Raw genomic sequence first — 14,862 nt, forward strand, 5'->3', positions numbered from 1 at the left:
CAGCAAGTTAAAAGGTGAAACGATTCAGACACTCTGGTGTTTGATGTTCTCAGCTTCTTAACTTGCTTGCACGGTGGCCAGAGGGAAATACTCTGATTCCCCTAGAAGCTCATTCCAGAATCTTTCATTTGAGGAAGCTCACCTTTATATTTTACTGAAATCCCCAGCTTCACCTTATTTTCAGCCTGCTTCTTCTACTCTGTTTATATGTAAAAGCCTGTCTGAGGGGCGCCTGGGTGGCTCAGTCGGTTAAGTGTCCAACTCTTGATTTCAGCTCAGGTCATGATCTTGGGGTCATGGGATCAAACCCCCCATGGGATTCTTTTTCTTCCTCTCCATCTGCCCCTCGGAGCTGGGGGCAGAAGCCTGTCTGAAAACTTCTGGACCCCCCAGAGCTGTCTCTGGTCATTCATGCAGACTGAAGTCTGAAGTTCCTGTGGAGGCTGAGACAAGGAGTCCGGGCCTATGTCAGGCCTTGCTCAGGGCAGGTGCCCTCCCCTCTGTCATAACATGCCCGTGAAGTTTTTGTTTTTCTGTGCTTTCCATTCAGTTCTCCATACCATGGGGAGTATTTACCCAAAAGTAAATCCAGTTCCCCCGTTTTATTTCATCTTTGTTGCTTCTGTCCCTCCTTTCACTCCCCATCTCACCACCATGTGGTTTCCCCCTACCCTGTCCCTGCAGGACAAGGGAACTGGCGAGCTCCGTGCCCAGGGTGCCACTGATTCCCGCCATCATGCCCCAGGATGCCCCCTGGAAGGGACAACAGGGGAAAGAGAAGGAAGATTACAGAGCATGCGGCCGGGGAGGAGCAAGGCCCTGGGAGGGAAGGACAGGAGGGGCAATGTGAGAAGCAGTCCATGTCAACCTGCCCACGTTGCCTGGACCCACTTTGGCCTCCCTGCCCCGGTCGCAGCCTTGCTCTCAAGGCCCCCAGTGTGCTCAGGCTCCATAACAGAATCAGGCGGTACAGCGTCAAGAGCCTGGCTGCGTGGCTTCGTCGCTGTGAGAACTTGGGCAGATTCCTTAACCACTCTGAGCCTCAGCAATGGAGAGAGTAGCAGTAAAGATCTCATAAGACAGCCCTGGGGGTTCAATAAGGACGTTCCCAGGAGACAACAGCATGTCGCAACCACTCTAGAAATGTGAGCCTGTGTATTTTGTTGGTGGTGGTCGTCTGGACCTCTTATTAGGCAGTGTGGGTCTCCTGTGAGCAACTTCCAAGTGTGAACCAACAGGTATCCCCTGAGATGCTGCCACGGCTCTACCCCTGTGCTCCGCTCTCAGGGGCCACAAGGGCGAGAAGGTCTTCAGAAGGGTGATAAGGTAAGTCAGGAACCCTGTCTTAAAGGAGTGGCGTGTGAACGTGTGGAGAACACTCCAAGACAGGAAAGAGTGAAAAGCCAGGGCACACAGCCCCAACGGCCGAAGGCTGCAGAGCTTGGGAGTTGTCAGGATAAGCTGACTCAAAGCGGGGTCTTGGCATTCTGGAAGGGTTTTGGATTGAGGGATTAGATGCGTGCTTGTTCAGACAAGCACTTCCTCTGACCAGGAGGATGACAGAAGAAATTGGGCTGTGAGGAAAGATCAGACGGCCATGCTTTAATCCTACGTATTCCCTCAGCAAGAACTTACTGAGCACCTACTGTGCCCAGCATGGGGATTTAAGACGACGAAGGTGGACACCACCCCTGGCTTCTGGAGAGTGACGCCTCCTGGGGCAGAGGGAGACTAGCCCAGGAGACCAGCGAATGGAGCTGTGCTGTCAGGCTGCTGTCAGGGCGCGGGAGGAAACAGAAGCCGCAGTGGGTGCTGTGCCCAGAGGGGATTCAATACAAGGAATTGTTTCTGCCGCTGTTGAGAAGCCGAACGAGCAGAAAAGAGATGCTGAAGCCCGAGAATAAGCACACAGAGTGGCTGGAGTCCGGAGAGGGGGGCCGGTGCTCGGGCCTCCAGAGTGGGGGTGCTGTGAGGCAGTGGGCACGGCAGAGGAGAGAGACAGGACCTTGGGGTTGGAGCCAAGTGCTGCTGCTGCTGGAGTGACAGCAGGACCGGGACTAGCCAACAGGATGCCCCGCGCTCCCCTCCCATTCCAGGCCCCCCACTGCCAGATGGTAGCAAAACCCCAGCTTCTAGGGGAGCTGGGCATTGTGGCTTAGAGTTCCCGCCCCTATCACAGAGCAGACCACAGAAGGGTGGGCTGGAGCTGCGAGACCCTGGGAGCCAGCTGGCACAGTCCCCATCTGCGCACTCCCCTCTGCCTGAGTCTGGACTTCTGGTCCTTTCCTTCTTCTGACCATCTGGCCAAACCACGGGCAGCTTTCTCTGGACCGGTGGCCTCTCTCAGTTCCGAGAAGGCAGGCACCCAGCTGAAAGTCGGCCCACCAGGATTTCACTTAACTAACAGGTGCTCCGAAGGAAATAACCCAGGTCCTCCCTGGGTAGCAGGGAGGGGCCTGGCACATTCTGACCTGCTGGAATGCAGGGAGCCCCAGGTAAGCAGTCTCACCAGTAAGTGCCCTGCCTGCTGCCAGCGCCCTTCCAGGAGCTTTTGCCTAGAGAACTTTCCCCTGGGGCAAGGCAGATCTGTGGGAGGCAAGAGAAGTTTCTGGAGTGTTGTCCAGATTGGCAAGTGGCAGGAAGCAGACCAGAGTAGGGAGGGAGGGGTGGAGGAGCCCCACCCAGGTTCCCTGGCCTTTACCCCTCTCGTCCCTCCCAGCCAGCCCTGCCCCTTAGATGTCACCATTTGGTCAGATCTTCCCCTTCTCAGCCAGAGTAGGTGTCTGCTCAGGGCCCACAGAGGGCCTGGCCCTATACCTGGGTTCCACAGCTTCTCGAGGCACAGGTCCCCACCTGCCTGTCTCAAGCTATACCTAGAAGGTCCCAGGTGGGTCGGAGAGTGGGGCCAGATATCATAGGTTTGGGACCCCAGAGTCTTCTGACCTATGTCAAGGGAGCCCGCCTCAGCTCCTCCCCATGGAGGGATTCTCTGAGCTTTGCTTTTCTGCCTCCAAGCTGCTCACAGCCCACCCCTGCCACCATGCCCAGCTGCACCCTCTCTCTGCCCAGGGGATGCTGGATGGATGTGGGAGGGGGTGGTGTGTCTAGGTGAACATCATCCTCTCTAACAGCACGTTTGTCTGGTCCTTCCTATGCGCCAGGGGAGAAGGCAGAGGGGTAGGAAAACCTCCCAGGGCACCCTCTCCACTCTCTGAGGGAAGATGCTGCCGATCTGGAGAATTTCTAGAGCCTGTGAGGTAATGGAGCAGGAAATGGGTGGGGATGAAACAAATGGGTGTTTGTCCGCATTCTGTCCTGGCTCCTGGTAGAAATGCCAGTCTGTGGTTGGCCAACAGTGGCAGGCCCAGAAGGTGTCAGGGGGTGCATGGGAATGAGGCCCAGACAGACGAGACTGAGCGACTAGGGAGTAGAGGGTCCAGCAGCCTGCCGCCTGCCTCCTCCTCAAGTCAGCAGCATATACAGAGCCCCTGCTTTGTGCCAGGCTCCATGCCCTACAATGGGGACACAAAAACCACGGGGCAGAGTCCATCCAGGAGCTTGGGGCCTGGGGAGGAGGCAGTGGAGAGAGACAGCAACATGAGGGAGGTCACCCAGTGGTGCACAGGGGGCTTGGCAGTCAAGAATGGCTTCCTGGGGCGCCTGGGTAGCGCAGTCATTAAGCGTCTGCCTTCGGCTCAGGGCGTGATCCCGGCGTTTCGGGATCGAGTCCCACATCGGGCTCCTCCACTGGGAGCCTGCTTCTTCCTCTCCCACTCCCCTGCTGTGTTCCCTCTCTCGCTGGCTGTCTCTCTGTCACATAAATAAATAAAATCTTTAAAAAAAGAAAAAAAAAAAAAAAGAATGGCTTCCTGGAGGAGGTGATCCTGGTCTGGGTCCTGCCCTCAAAGGTTTGCTCATAGACAGGTGGGGGAGGGGAAGCTGAGCAGGAGTCAGCGAGGACTAGAGTGAATGAATGGTGATGTCCTTGGGTCCTCAGCGCCTGACGAAGAACAGGATCATGGCCATTGGTCATGGCCGTTGGTTCCTGAGGGAAGGAGGAGGTGGGGGACCTCCCTGAGTCCGACTCCTGGTCTCATCTTGCAACTTTCTGGGACACATGCGAAGGGATATGAGATTGATAACCATAGTGGAAGCCAAAGAGAAAGAGACCAGGTTGGGACGGAGCCTGTCCACCAGGCCACCATGGCACTGGAGAGCGGGATGCATTTATCTGCTTTTTCATCTTTTATCTGTACTTTCTGACTTGTCTAAGGTGCACAAGTTAAAAAAAAGGGTAGAAAAACTTTTGCCCTTAGAAGTTTTAGTTTAGTTTTGTTTTAAGAGACAAGAAGGAAAAGCTCTTTAGACTTTGGACGGATAAGAATGTTTTTATTATCGTACTTTCTATAAATCTGTGCTGCTCAGTCAATACAAAGCTGGGTCAGTGGGGGTGTGGAGGGCTGAATGGGTGGGCGCGGTCCTGGGGGAGGAAGCCAGGAGGGAGGGGAGGAAGGCAGAGGAGGCCCAGCTGACTCACCAGCCCCTCCTGGGCTGTGGCATCCTGCCCCTCCCGAGCACACACCCCAAGGTAGGCACAGACTTTCCCTGGCCTGCGGCCAGCCCCGTCCGGAGAGCACGTGTGGGCACCAAGGGCTCCTTATGCGACTCGTTCTGCCAGTAGTGGTGGTGGATGGCGCTCTGGCCAGCACTATTGTTCCTGGAGTGGACCGGATAAGACATGGGCCCTCACCGGAGGCCAGGGGGCCTGGGCCGCAATTTCCTGCTAACCTTAAACCCACAGAGAAAATTCTCAGTCTGAATCAGGATGTAGTGAGTCACTGTTGGGAAGTGTTCTAGGTGAAATTCTGGAGCATTGAGCTCCCATACAATGCTAGATGTGTGTGGGTACGGGAGTCCAGTCCAGGCCTGGCACACGCCCAGGGTAACTTTGGGTAGCTCACTTGGCCTCTCAGAACAGCTTTCCTCCCCTGTATGAAGGAGGGAAGGATTCTTGTCCAGAAGCTTCACAGACTGTCAGGCCCCAGACTGAGGCATGGGAGCCGCCTCGTGGGTTGTCGACAGCACCCACATGGGCGCTGGGGTCTCAAAGCTGCCCACACAGAGGTGCCCAGGAGTGCCTGGCTCCCCGAGGTGCCCTAGAGGAGGCCAGCACCACCCAGCTGTGAGGGCCCTGGCTCCTCCACCCTGAGTTCCAGTCGCTGCTGATAACAGACACTCCAGGACCTCTCCCCTGTCGTGTAGGCAGTGTGTCTGCTCCCTTCCTCTCCCAGGCTCCCGCTACCCGCACAGGCCCCAGTGTGGCCCCCAGGTCCCTGACGGGCTCCTGCTGCAGCAGCCATGCTGTGGGCTCCCGCTGGGAGTGTCTTTGCCCCCAGGGACAGTGCCGTGCAGGAAAGGACGTGGACAGGGGCGCACACCAGCACACGCAGAGCCCTTGGCTAGAGGTCTCCACACACTGACTGTGGCCCACAGAAGAGAGAGATTTGCATGGTAACCCAGTACACGTGTGTGTGTGTGTGTGTGTGTGTGTGTGTGCGTGTGTAATAAAACAACAGATTCAGAACACTGTTCCCCTTTCCCATGGGCAATGCACTCCTCTTTGCTAATCAAGTCCACTTAATCTTTTAATGCTGTTGGTAATGAACTAATTCACTACCCACGAGCGAATCTAATGCCCACGTTGGGCAGCCCCAGGGCTGGGGGCGCTGACGGAGGCTCAGGTACACTGGCCCAGAGTGGGGAGGGCAAGGCAGGATGGGCTTGCTGGGCTGTGGCCCGAGTTTGGTCTGAGGGGCACCAGGAGCCAGCAAGGTGTTCTCAGAGGGGGTGAGGTCCCGGGTCTCAGGTATCCCAGATGGTCCTCAGCAGTGCTGTGACAAGGGCTGTCGTGGGCTCCAGCTGGCTTGAACGGAAGGGAAGTGGATGATGTCACGTGCTAGGAAGTCGAGCCCTCCAGCTCTACCTCTGATTGATTTTTCCGCAGCATAGCTGTGTCCCCAGGGCCCAGGCTTTTTCTCTCCGCCTCTCTCCTCTTCCATTTCATAGCTCCAGGCCTCATACCAGACACAGCAATGGCCAGAGCGAGAACGGGGACTATCTCATCTGGGTCTCCTTAGGCAGAAGGAACCCCTTCCCAGGGCTCCCCCAAAGGCTTCCCCCTGGAAGGGCTGGACACGGTCACACAAGTGTCTCAGCCAGGGCATACACCGAGCCTAGTGAATGTCGGAAAGTCACCAGCTACATCCCCTTCCTGCCCACACCGCCTACCAGTAAGCCCAGTTGGGGAATTTAAGGAAACAATTTAAATGGAGACAACCATCTCTGCAACATTATTTATGGGGGCATTATCTATGACGGGGAAAGCTGGAGGCAGCCAGCGTACTTGCACAGGGGCCTAATGGGGTAAATGATGTTTATTGACTCGATGGACTGTAATTGTGGCTTTGAAAGTACAATCAATCCTTGGGGCGCCTGGGTGACTCAGTTGGTTAAGCGTCCGGCTATTGATTTCAGCTCAGGTCATGACCTTGGGGTCCTGGGATCAAGCCCTGAGTCAGGTTCCATGCTCAGTGGGGAGTCTGCTTGAGATTCTCTCTCCCTCTGCTCCGCCGCCCCCACTCGTGCTCTCTCTAAAAAAAAGTACAGTCAATCCTCATTACTCACGATTCTCTCTTTGCAAATTTACCTGTTCACTAAGATTTATTTGCAACCCGCGAATCAACACGCACAGTGCTTTCACGTGCAGAGCAGCAAACAGTTCGGGTTATCTGATGTGCAAGCTCCCACCGAGGCTGAACAGGTGATTCAGCTCTCACACTGCAAACAAGAGTCCTTTTCAAAGTTTGGTGCCATGCCTTTCGTATTTTTATGCTTTTTGTTGGTGATTTGCTGTTTAAAATAGCCCCTAAGTTAGTGCTGCAGTGCAGTCTAGTGTTTCAGCACGAGAAGGCTGTGATTTGCCTTTTAGAGACAGCACAGTTTCCATAAGTGTATGGTGCTGTGGGCCAAGAGTTCAGGGTTAGTGAATCAACAGTATATATTGCATGAGGTGTCTTTAAACAGAAACGCACCTAAAATAAAGGTATGTGTTGATCAGTTGATGAGAATATTGTGGCCAGAGTTTTGCAGGAACCTAACTCCTGTTTACCCTGGGAGCAATGGTTTGGTGTTCACGGATTCAGTGTTCAGGCCAGCTATAGAACTATCTTGAGTAACAAGAATCAATTTTATTATGAAGCCATGTAGCAAAATACAAAAAGTAGAATACAAAATGTATGTTCATGATTTATAACTTTATAGAAAACATGTATGCATAAGCACTAGGCTTGGGAGGGAAGGTGACATGACAAAAAATTCCTTTACTGTTAAAATTATTTTTACAATCAATTCAAAATTTTTGGGTTGAAAAATAGCAACAGCTCTACCTCCCACCATGCGGTTTTGGTTTGAGTCATTAAAATTGCTGTGGAGTTGAGGCATTTTGAGTTGACAAAGTCACACTCCCAAGGGACATGCTCTCCAGCCACAGTGGCACAAACATGGAGTGTATCTATTTGAAGGAGTCTTTTGCACCAGAATTATGGGGTCCAAAGCACAGTCCCAGGATGGGTTTCATCTTATTTTTCCCTTTTAAAGGATGTGCATCAAACAGAAAGCTGTACCTTAATGTTCAGAGCAGCACTATTCACAATTGCCAAAAACTGGAAGCAACCCCAGCGTCCGTCAGTGGATGAACAGATAAGCAAAACATACATGTGACACATGCACGTAACAGAACATTATTCAGTCTTCAAAAAGAAAGGAAGGTCTGACCCAGACCGCAACATGGATGAACCTTGAGGACATTATGTTCAATGAAATGAGCCAGTCTCAAAAAAGACAAATCCCATACAGTTCCTCTCATGTGATGTACTTAGAGTGATGGAATTCATAGAGACAAGAGATTGGGACAAGGGGGTACCTGGGGGGCTCAGTCGGTGAAGCCTACTTAAAAAAAAACTAAATAATAATATATAAGTAAAGAAGTAAGTAAGTAAATAAATAACTAGGACAGGAACTGAGGGGAGGGGAGACATGGCGAGTTAGTGTGCAATGGGCACAGCGTTTTCAGTTTGCAAGATGAAAAGCATGCCGGACACGAATGGCGGTGCCGGCCGCACAACACCGTGAATGCACTTAATGCCACTGAACTGTACACTTAAAAATGGCTCAGAAGGTAAATTTTGTTCTGTGTAATTTATACAATTTTCTAAAAGAGGGGTATGCAATGGCCAAGAGACCCTGCACTTACACCTCCTGGGCCAAGGGCTCCTGAATATGAGGCCGGATGGATTACTTTATCCCAAGGGAGTCTTCAGGGAGTCCTGGTCCCCGCTGCGGGCACGGCCAGAACATTGCTTGGCACTGCTGACCTCCTGGGCCTCACCATCTTGATTTGGGCCTTTCTCTCCCAGCTTGACGTTTCTGAGGCTTTGCGGTAGAGCCTGCGTTCCCCCAAGTTCCAGGGAAGGGAAGGGGAGGCAACACTTCCTGAAAATGAAGACAAGTGGCAGGAAGAGGAAGGCAGCACTGGTGGGGGGCCCCGCCATGGTGAGATACTGCCCAGCTATGCAGAAAAACCTGCCACTGGGGTATCGCTGTGGTGCTCTTCCCTGGCTCCCAGCCCTTGACCTGCCCCACCCGAGCCCACACCTGCCCGCCTCGGCCGGGAGCCTAGGCTGTGCACATCTGAAACCGCACATCCTTTTGACGCTCCTTCGCCTTTCACGTGGGGTCATCCCTAGGGCAGCGCTTTTCTCTAGAACCTCTCAGGGCATGATGTTCCCCTGCCCTGTGCACCTGAGGCCTCAGCTCCCAGCTGCTCTATCCAGGTGGACAGATTCACCCTCCCAAAATAACCAGTGGTTCTCCTGTCTCTCCCATTCAAAAGTCTTGACCTTTGAAGCCAGCCTCCATCATCCAGCACAGCCTCTTCTTTCTTTCTTTGTAAATGTAAATATTGGGTTTTTTCGGATTAGTTTAAACATTCAAAACCCTGTCCAGCCGTTCTCCCAGGAGCCTGGGGCATGATTGGTTTATTGGGTCTCATTCCAGAAATATTCTGTGCGTCTGTGAACAAATGCACGCACACGCATGCACATCATTTTCTCCTTTTTCTACATCAACCATAGCACGCCGGGCACGCTGGTCTGTGCCTCATACCGTTCTTGAGCGTGTTCCGTTGGTATACAAAGATTTCGTTCATTCTCTTTGAAGGCTGCTGAGTGTTCCACTGTGCAGACATAATTTCTTTGGTCCTCTCTGGATGAACATTTAGGATGTATCTTATCTTTTCCGTAAGCAGCAAGGCGCCAGTGAGCAACCTTGTACATTCATCATTTTGTTCCTGTGCGTTATTTATAGGACAGATTCCAAAAAGTGAAATTATTGGATCAAACAATACGTGTATTTAATGTTTGGACTGATATTGTCAAAATAATACAGCAGTTGATGGTGCTGTTACTTAACCTGGAGATGGCGGTGGATTTCAACCTGGGAGCTGTAGGTGGGCTTCGAGGGTCTGTGAGTCCCCAGATTTGTAGACAGATGCAGATGTACATCTTTCTACATGACCAAAACGTTCATCGACTCCTCCGAAGGATCTGTGCCCCCTCAAGGTTCTCTCACTCACCCAGCTGATTGGTCTCCCAGCTCTCCCAGAAGTGAACCTCCCTCAGGAAGACTGGCCTTGGACATTCCCTCCAGTGGGTCTTTCTCGGGGAACATTCTCTCCCGTCTTCTGTGACGTGCCCAGTGGTTGTGGCTAACACGGCCCCCCGTGGTTACCGCAGACCTGCTGTGTGCCGGGAAGACTTAGCTAGTTCTCACAAGAACCAGATGAAAGAGGCAGTCCCCACCTCTGTTTGATGGACAGGAATGTGGAGGTACCGATGAGTCAGGTAACCTGCCCAGCAGGCAGAGCTGGAGTTGGAACCCGGAGGGAGGAATGGTGCTGCGCGCCAGGGCCTCATCAACGGGTGGGAGGGATGGGAAACAAAGAGACAGGCTCCAGGGGTTCTCAAACTGCACCCTTTGGGCAACTTTTAACAACGCAGCCTCTCTCACCGGCTCAGGCAGAATCTCTGGGGCAGGATCCAGACCTTGGGGTTTCTCCAAGAGCCCAGGAGTAACAGGACTCCGAGCATAGCTCTGAGCGGAAGCCTCAGGTATCCGTGTATCTTAGAATCTCCTTACCCTTACCCCATATTTTTTGTTGATTTTTTTCCTTGTTAAGCAGTTTTCAAAGTAATAAGCCTTGGTGGTGTAATGATGAGCACAGCTGCCTTCCAGAATAATAAGCATTCCCCCCCCCAAAGTGACCCAAACAGGGCTTTTCTTAAAGTATCATTTTCAACTTATGGATTTCAACTTAGTTGATATATTTTGATCCACAGCTATTACCCTTATTTGAAGCTCAAATTGTCCCATTTTTGGTCAGCAAGAGCCTCCTGAATCCTCCTGACCTAACCCCAGGGGCCTTTGAACGTTTTCTCACTGTCTGGCATGCGAAGATGCTCGGGCCCAACTTCCCTGCCCCAGCCCTGGAATCAGCATTTCACCCAGAGTGCAGGCTGGGGGCAGCTGCTCCGCTCCTGTGTTCTAGTGCTTCGACCAGCTGTCCACACCTGAGGGAGCTATTCCCCGTGCTCCGGGAGGAATCAGCAGCAGAACTTAATGTGAAGCTCCATCCTGCCTTAAGAGATCTCTTCAAATTTCGGGGCAGCCTTTGGAGAATGTATAGACGACTACTCTGCTCGTAAGAGACGGATTCTGAACAAAGCTGTACTTGGAATACGCTCGATCCCAATATCTTACTATAATCAAATATTCTTCCAGTTTGAGGGCCAGCCCCATCTAAAAATATCTCCTGCTCTTGGGAAATACAAACTGAAGATTAAAATAAGAGAGCAGTTTAGCCTGCCAAGAGAATTCGGAAAGCTAAATATAAGTTAAAAAAAAAAAAAAAAAGTAAAGCCAACTACTTGAAGCTGCCTCACCTATAAAGGATCCAACCTAGCCTGCTTGGGGCAGAAATGAGATAACTAATACTGGGTTTAAATTTACCTGGAGTTTGTCCTTGGCCCTGGTCTCTCCTTCTGTCCAGAAGGTAGAGGGCGTGGAAATAAAAAATAACATTCCTCTGTGTCATGTTGATTATGCAACACTAAAGCCATTTCAGAAGATTCTCATGCAATTTGAGTAGATACCCAAATGCTCAGAGGCCCCTGCCCTCAGGGGCGAACTCTGTTGTGAGAAGAGATCCAGAGCTGTCCTACCCCACATCCTGCAAGACCTCAGGCTCAGGACCCTCCGGTAGGGCATCGCCTACACAGTGTGGTGAGAATTTAGCGCCGACATGTCAATAGTATGCATTAGGCAGTGTCTGCCCAGGGCAGCCTCTGATGGTAGGAGCGGGGCAGGGGTGGACCCCTTTGCAGGCGCTGACAGGCACAGTGGCCCTGAGGCACCCTGGCACACTCCCCAGGTCTAGCAGAGGTGAACTGGCAATAATCAGGAGCAGGAATCAAGTGGCAGCTGTCTGCTCTCAGAAAGCCCAAGGGAGTTAGAATTGCCGTAGAGACTAAATGAGGCCGTCTGAGCGAATGCATTTTATAAACTGTAAAGCACCTGGTGAATGTGAGGTGGTGGTAGGGTCATCACTGATTCATTTTAAAGAATGTTCTTTGATTCCATCCCCACCCACTTAGTTTTAGGCCCTGTGCTAGGCACCAGGCATAAAGCAGTGAACGGCACAGAGCATTCTCTGCCCTCGGAGGTCTAATGTGAGTCTAAAATTTTACAAGTTGTGGTGCAGTCACTAAATCCCAAATACCATTCCCACGAAGAGCTCGCATTGTTTGAGGGTTGACAGTGTGCCAGCATTTTTATGCCTGTCCCAAGCGTCGGTGGGGAGGATGCTTGGCAGGTGCCCCAAAGCACCAGCAGCCCCTGTCACTGAGATCAGCATTCAAGAGCCCAGGTCAGGGGGAATAGTGGCTTCTGTCCCTCAACAACCGCTCTTCAGGACAAGCTAGCAAACTCCCTTCACAGGCAGTCCGAGGCCCAACCTGAGATTTCCGAAATTCATGTGGATGCTGTTTATTAAGATCTGGGGAAATGTGGGGGCGCCTGGGTGGTTAAGCATCTACTCTTGATTTCAGCTCAACTCATGATCTCAGGGTCATGATGAGATTGAGTCCGGGTCAGGCTCCACACCCAGTGTGGAGCCTGCTTAAGATTCTCTCTCTCCCTCTCCCTCTCCCTCTCCCTCTCCCTCTCCCTCTCCCTCTCCCTCTCCCTCTCCCTCTCCCTCTCCCTCTCCCCCTGACCGCTGCTCGTGTTCTCTCTTTCTCTCTAAAAAAAATAAATAAGATCTGGGGAAATGTGCTCCCAGAGCTGGTGCTTTAAGTGAAGGCCAAGTTTCCAGAGGTGGGATCCAGCACAGCAAGAGCTTTGTGGTCACCCTCCTAGTCTACTTTGGCTCCTCACCTCCTGTTCCTTTTCTCTTCTTAAGAGCCTATGAAGTCTCTATAAATTCAAAAGTGCTTTTCCTCTCCAGAACAACAGCAGTGGAAGTCTCACAAGGGATGGTTGACATATCGATGTCTATATATTGCTTATTTGTAAGATGAGAACTGCTAGTCCCATAGAGCCAGGGAAATGTTATGAAAATCAGAACTGAAAGTTGCATATCTTTCAGCTGAGCAGGACAGAAGTTACGTGGACTTGTTTAGCCTGAAAGTTCTCTAATGGTATCATTCAGAAATGAGCTACTTCCACAGTCACTCAAAACTGCAGAAGCAAGCAACAAGACTGAGAAAATGGAATTAACCAGATATTGAATATGAAATTAATACCAAGCAAAATTAATACAAAGACACCCACACTTCAACACATTGTATAACTTGCACAAACTGCAGAACACCAAAGACAGAAGACTCCCAAAGCAGCCAGATACCAAAGGCAGATTCCTCCAGAAGAGCAGCAACAATGGCAGCTGGAATATAATGGAATAACATAGAAAGTTGTAGAACATTGTGGGAAAATATCCTAGAAGTACCGAGAGGAAACATTTGTCGGGGGAAGCATAATGTTTTCTGACAAACTGAATACTACCAACTGACCTTTGCTAAAGAAACTACTGATGACTGTACTGCAGAAAGAAAGAAAGTGATCCCAGAAGGAGTATCTGAGATGCAAGCATATCTTCATGACTCAAGGTAGGGAAAGATTGCTTAAACTCCATCAAAGAAACACAGTCTGTAAAGGAAAAGATGAACATATTCAATTGCATTAAAATTAAGAACTCACTTCATCAAAAGGCATCGTAAAATGTGTGAGGCACATCCTGGAGGAATATATGTGCAATAATTGTAACAGTCAATGAGATCCACACTATTAGAAAGAATTACTCTGAATCAATAAGAAAAAGGCAAACCCACAAAAAATTTGTAACCAATAAAAAATAATTTAAAATTTTACAGAAGATGAAAGACATGAAAGTAAACTCAATCTTATCTGTAATCATACAGAATTAAAACCTAATGAGATACAGAGAAAATCCCAAGGAATATACCAAAGAACAACCAAAAAACTCCTTCTTGAACTAATGTGAGTTTAGCAAGTTGCAAGATACAATGTTAACACACAAAACAATTGATCATGTTTCTATCTACTGGTTTTGAACAATTAGGAAATGAAATTTATAAACAAACAATACTATTTACAATAGCTCTCCAAAATAAAATACTTAGGCATAAATATAGGAAGTGTGTATAGTATCTGTATGCTAAAAAAGAACAAAATATTGATAAAAGAAGTCAAAGAACATCTCAATTATTGGAGAAGCATACCATGTTCATGGAGTGGAAAACTCATCATAGTAAAGATGTCAATTCTCCCCCAAATTGATCTATAGATTAAACACAAAATCCCAACAGATAGATGCTGCAGGTATTGACAATCTCCTTCTAAAATTTGTGTGGAAGCAACAGAACTAGGGAAGGGGATGAGCCATCTCCTGAGATGGGCAGAAATGTGAGCCACCTGCACTGACAACTCTTTTGATTACTGTAGCTTTACTGAAAGTTTTAAAATCTGGTAGTGTGATTCCTCCACACCAAGAATGGCTCCCTGTCCCCATCACTCCAAATCTCCAGTGGTCTCATAGTCCAACACATTTTTTTTTCAAAATTATTTTATTGCTTTATAAAAGAAAGAATTACCCACATGCAGTGTAAGAAATAGAACATTACCACTATTTTTGGAGGTCTCACTACACCCATTCCCAATCCCATCACTCTCTCCCTCAGAATTCTGAGAAGGTGCTGAGGAGAATAGGTTCTGAGGGAACTGGGGAGTGGCAATGAGATCAGATTTTGTATCTGTTGGATTTGAGGGGCAAAGCCAGGACTGGGGTGGGGTGCTCAGGGTGCAAAATTCAATAAGGCATTCACTCTCAGGGTCCTGCCAGCACAAGGTTGGCCCCTGCAGTGGAACATCCGAATAGAGCCATCCAAGTGGGCCAGTGGATGTGTGGGACTGAAGGCCCAGGATTGCCAGCCTATATGGTGCTTAGAAGCACAGATTTTAACAGGAGTGAGGAGAGGGAGAACCAAGGAGGCTCACAAGGACATCCTAAGGAGAACCCAGGAAGGAGAGGAGCCTAGAAAGTCTGAGACAAACCAACAAAACACAAAACCACTTGGTGCTCATGTTGACCCTCTCCCTCAGGCCTCTAACTGAATATGCTATATGGTGGACATTTAGTTCTTTCCCTTGGCTGACCAACATGGGTCTAAA

At 50.2% G+C, this 14,862-nt stretch overlaps 1 protein-coding gene across 1 annotated transcript in view; it reads left to right on the plus strand.

The window, feature by feature from the left end:
- NPHP1 (nephrocystin 1) overlaps nt 1-14,862 on the plus strand; it is a 93,251-nt gene that overhangs the window by 75,165 nt on the left and 3,224 nt on the right. The window lies entirely within an intron of this gene.

This window comes from Ursus arctos, unplaced genomic scaffold, assembly GCF_023065955.2.
Source record: "Ursus arctos isolate Adak ecotype North America unplaced genomic scaffold, UrsArc2.0 scaffold_8, whole genome shotgun sequence".
Classification (NCBI taxonomy): domain Eukaryota; kingdom Metazoa; phylum Chordata; class Mammalia; order Carnivora; family Ursidae; genus Ursus; species Ursus arctos.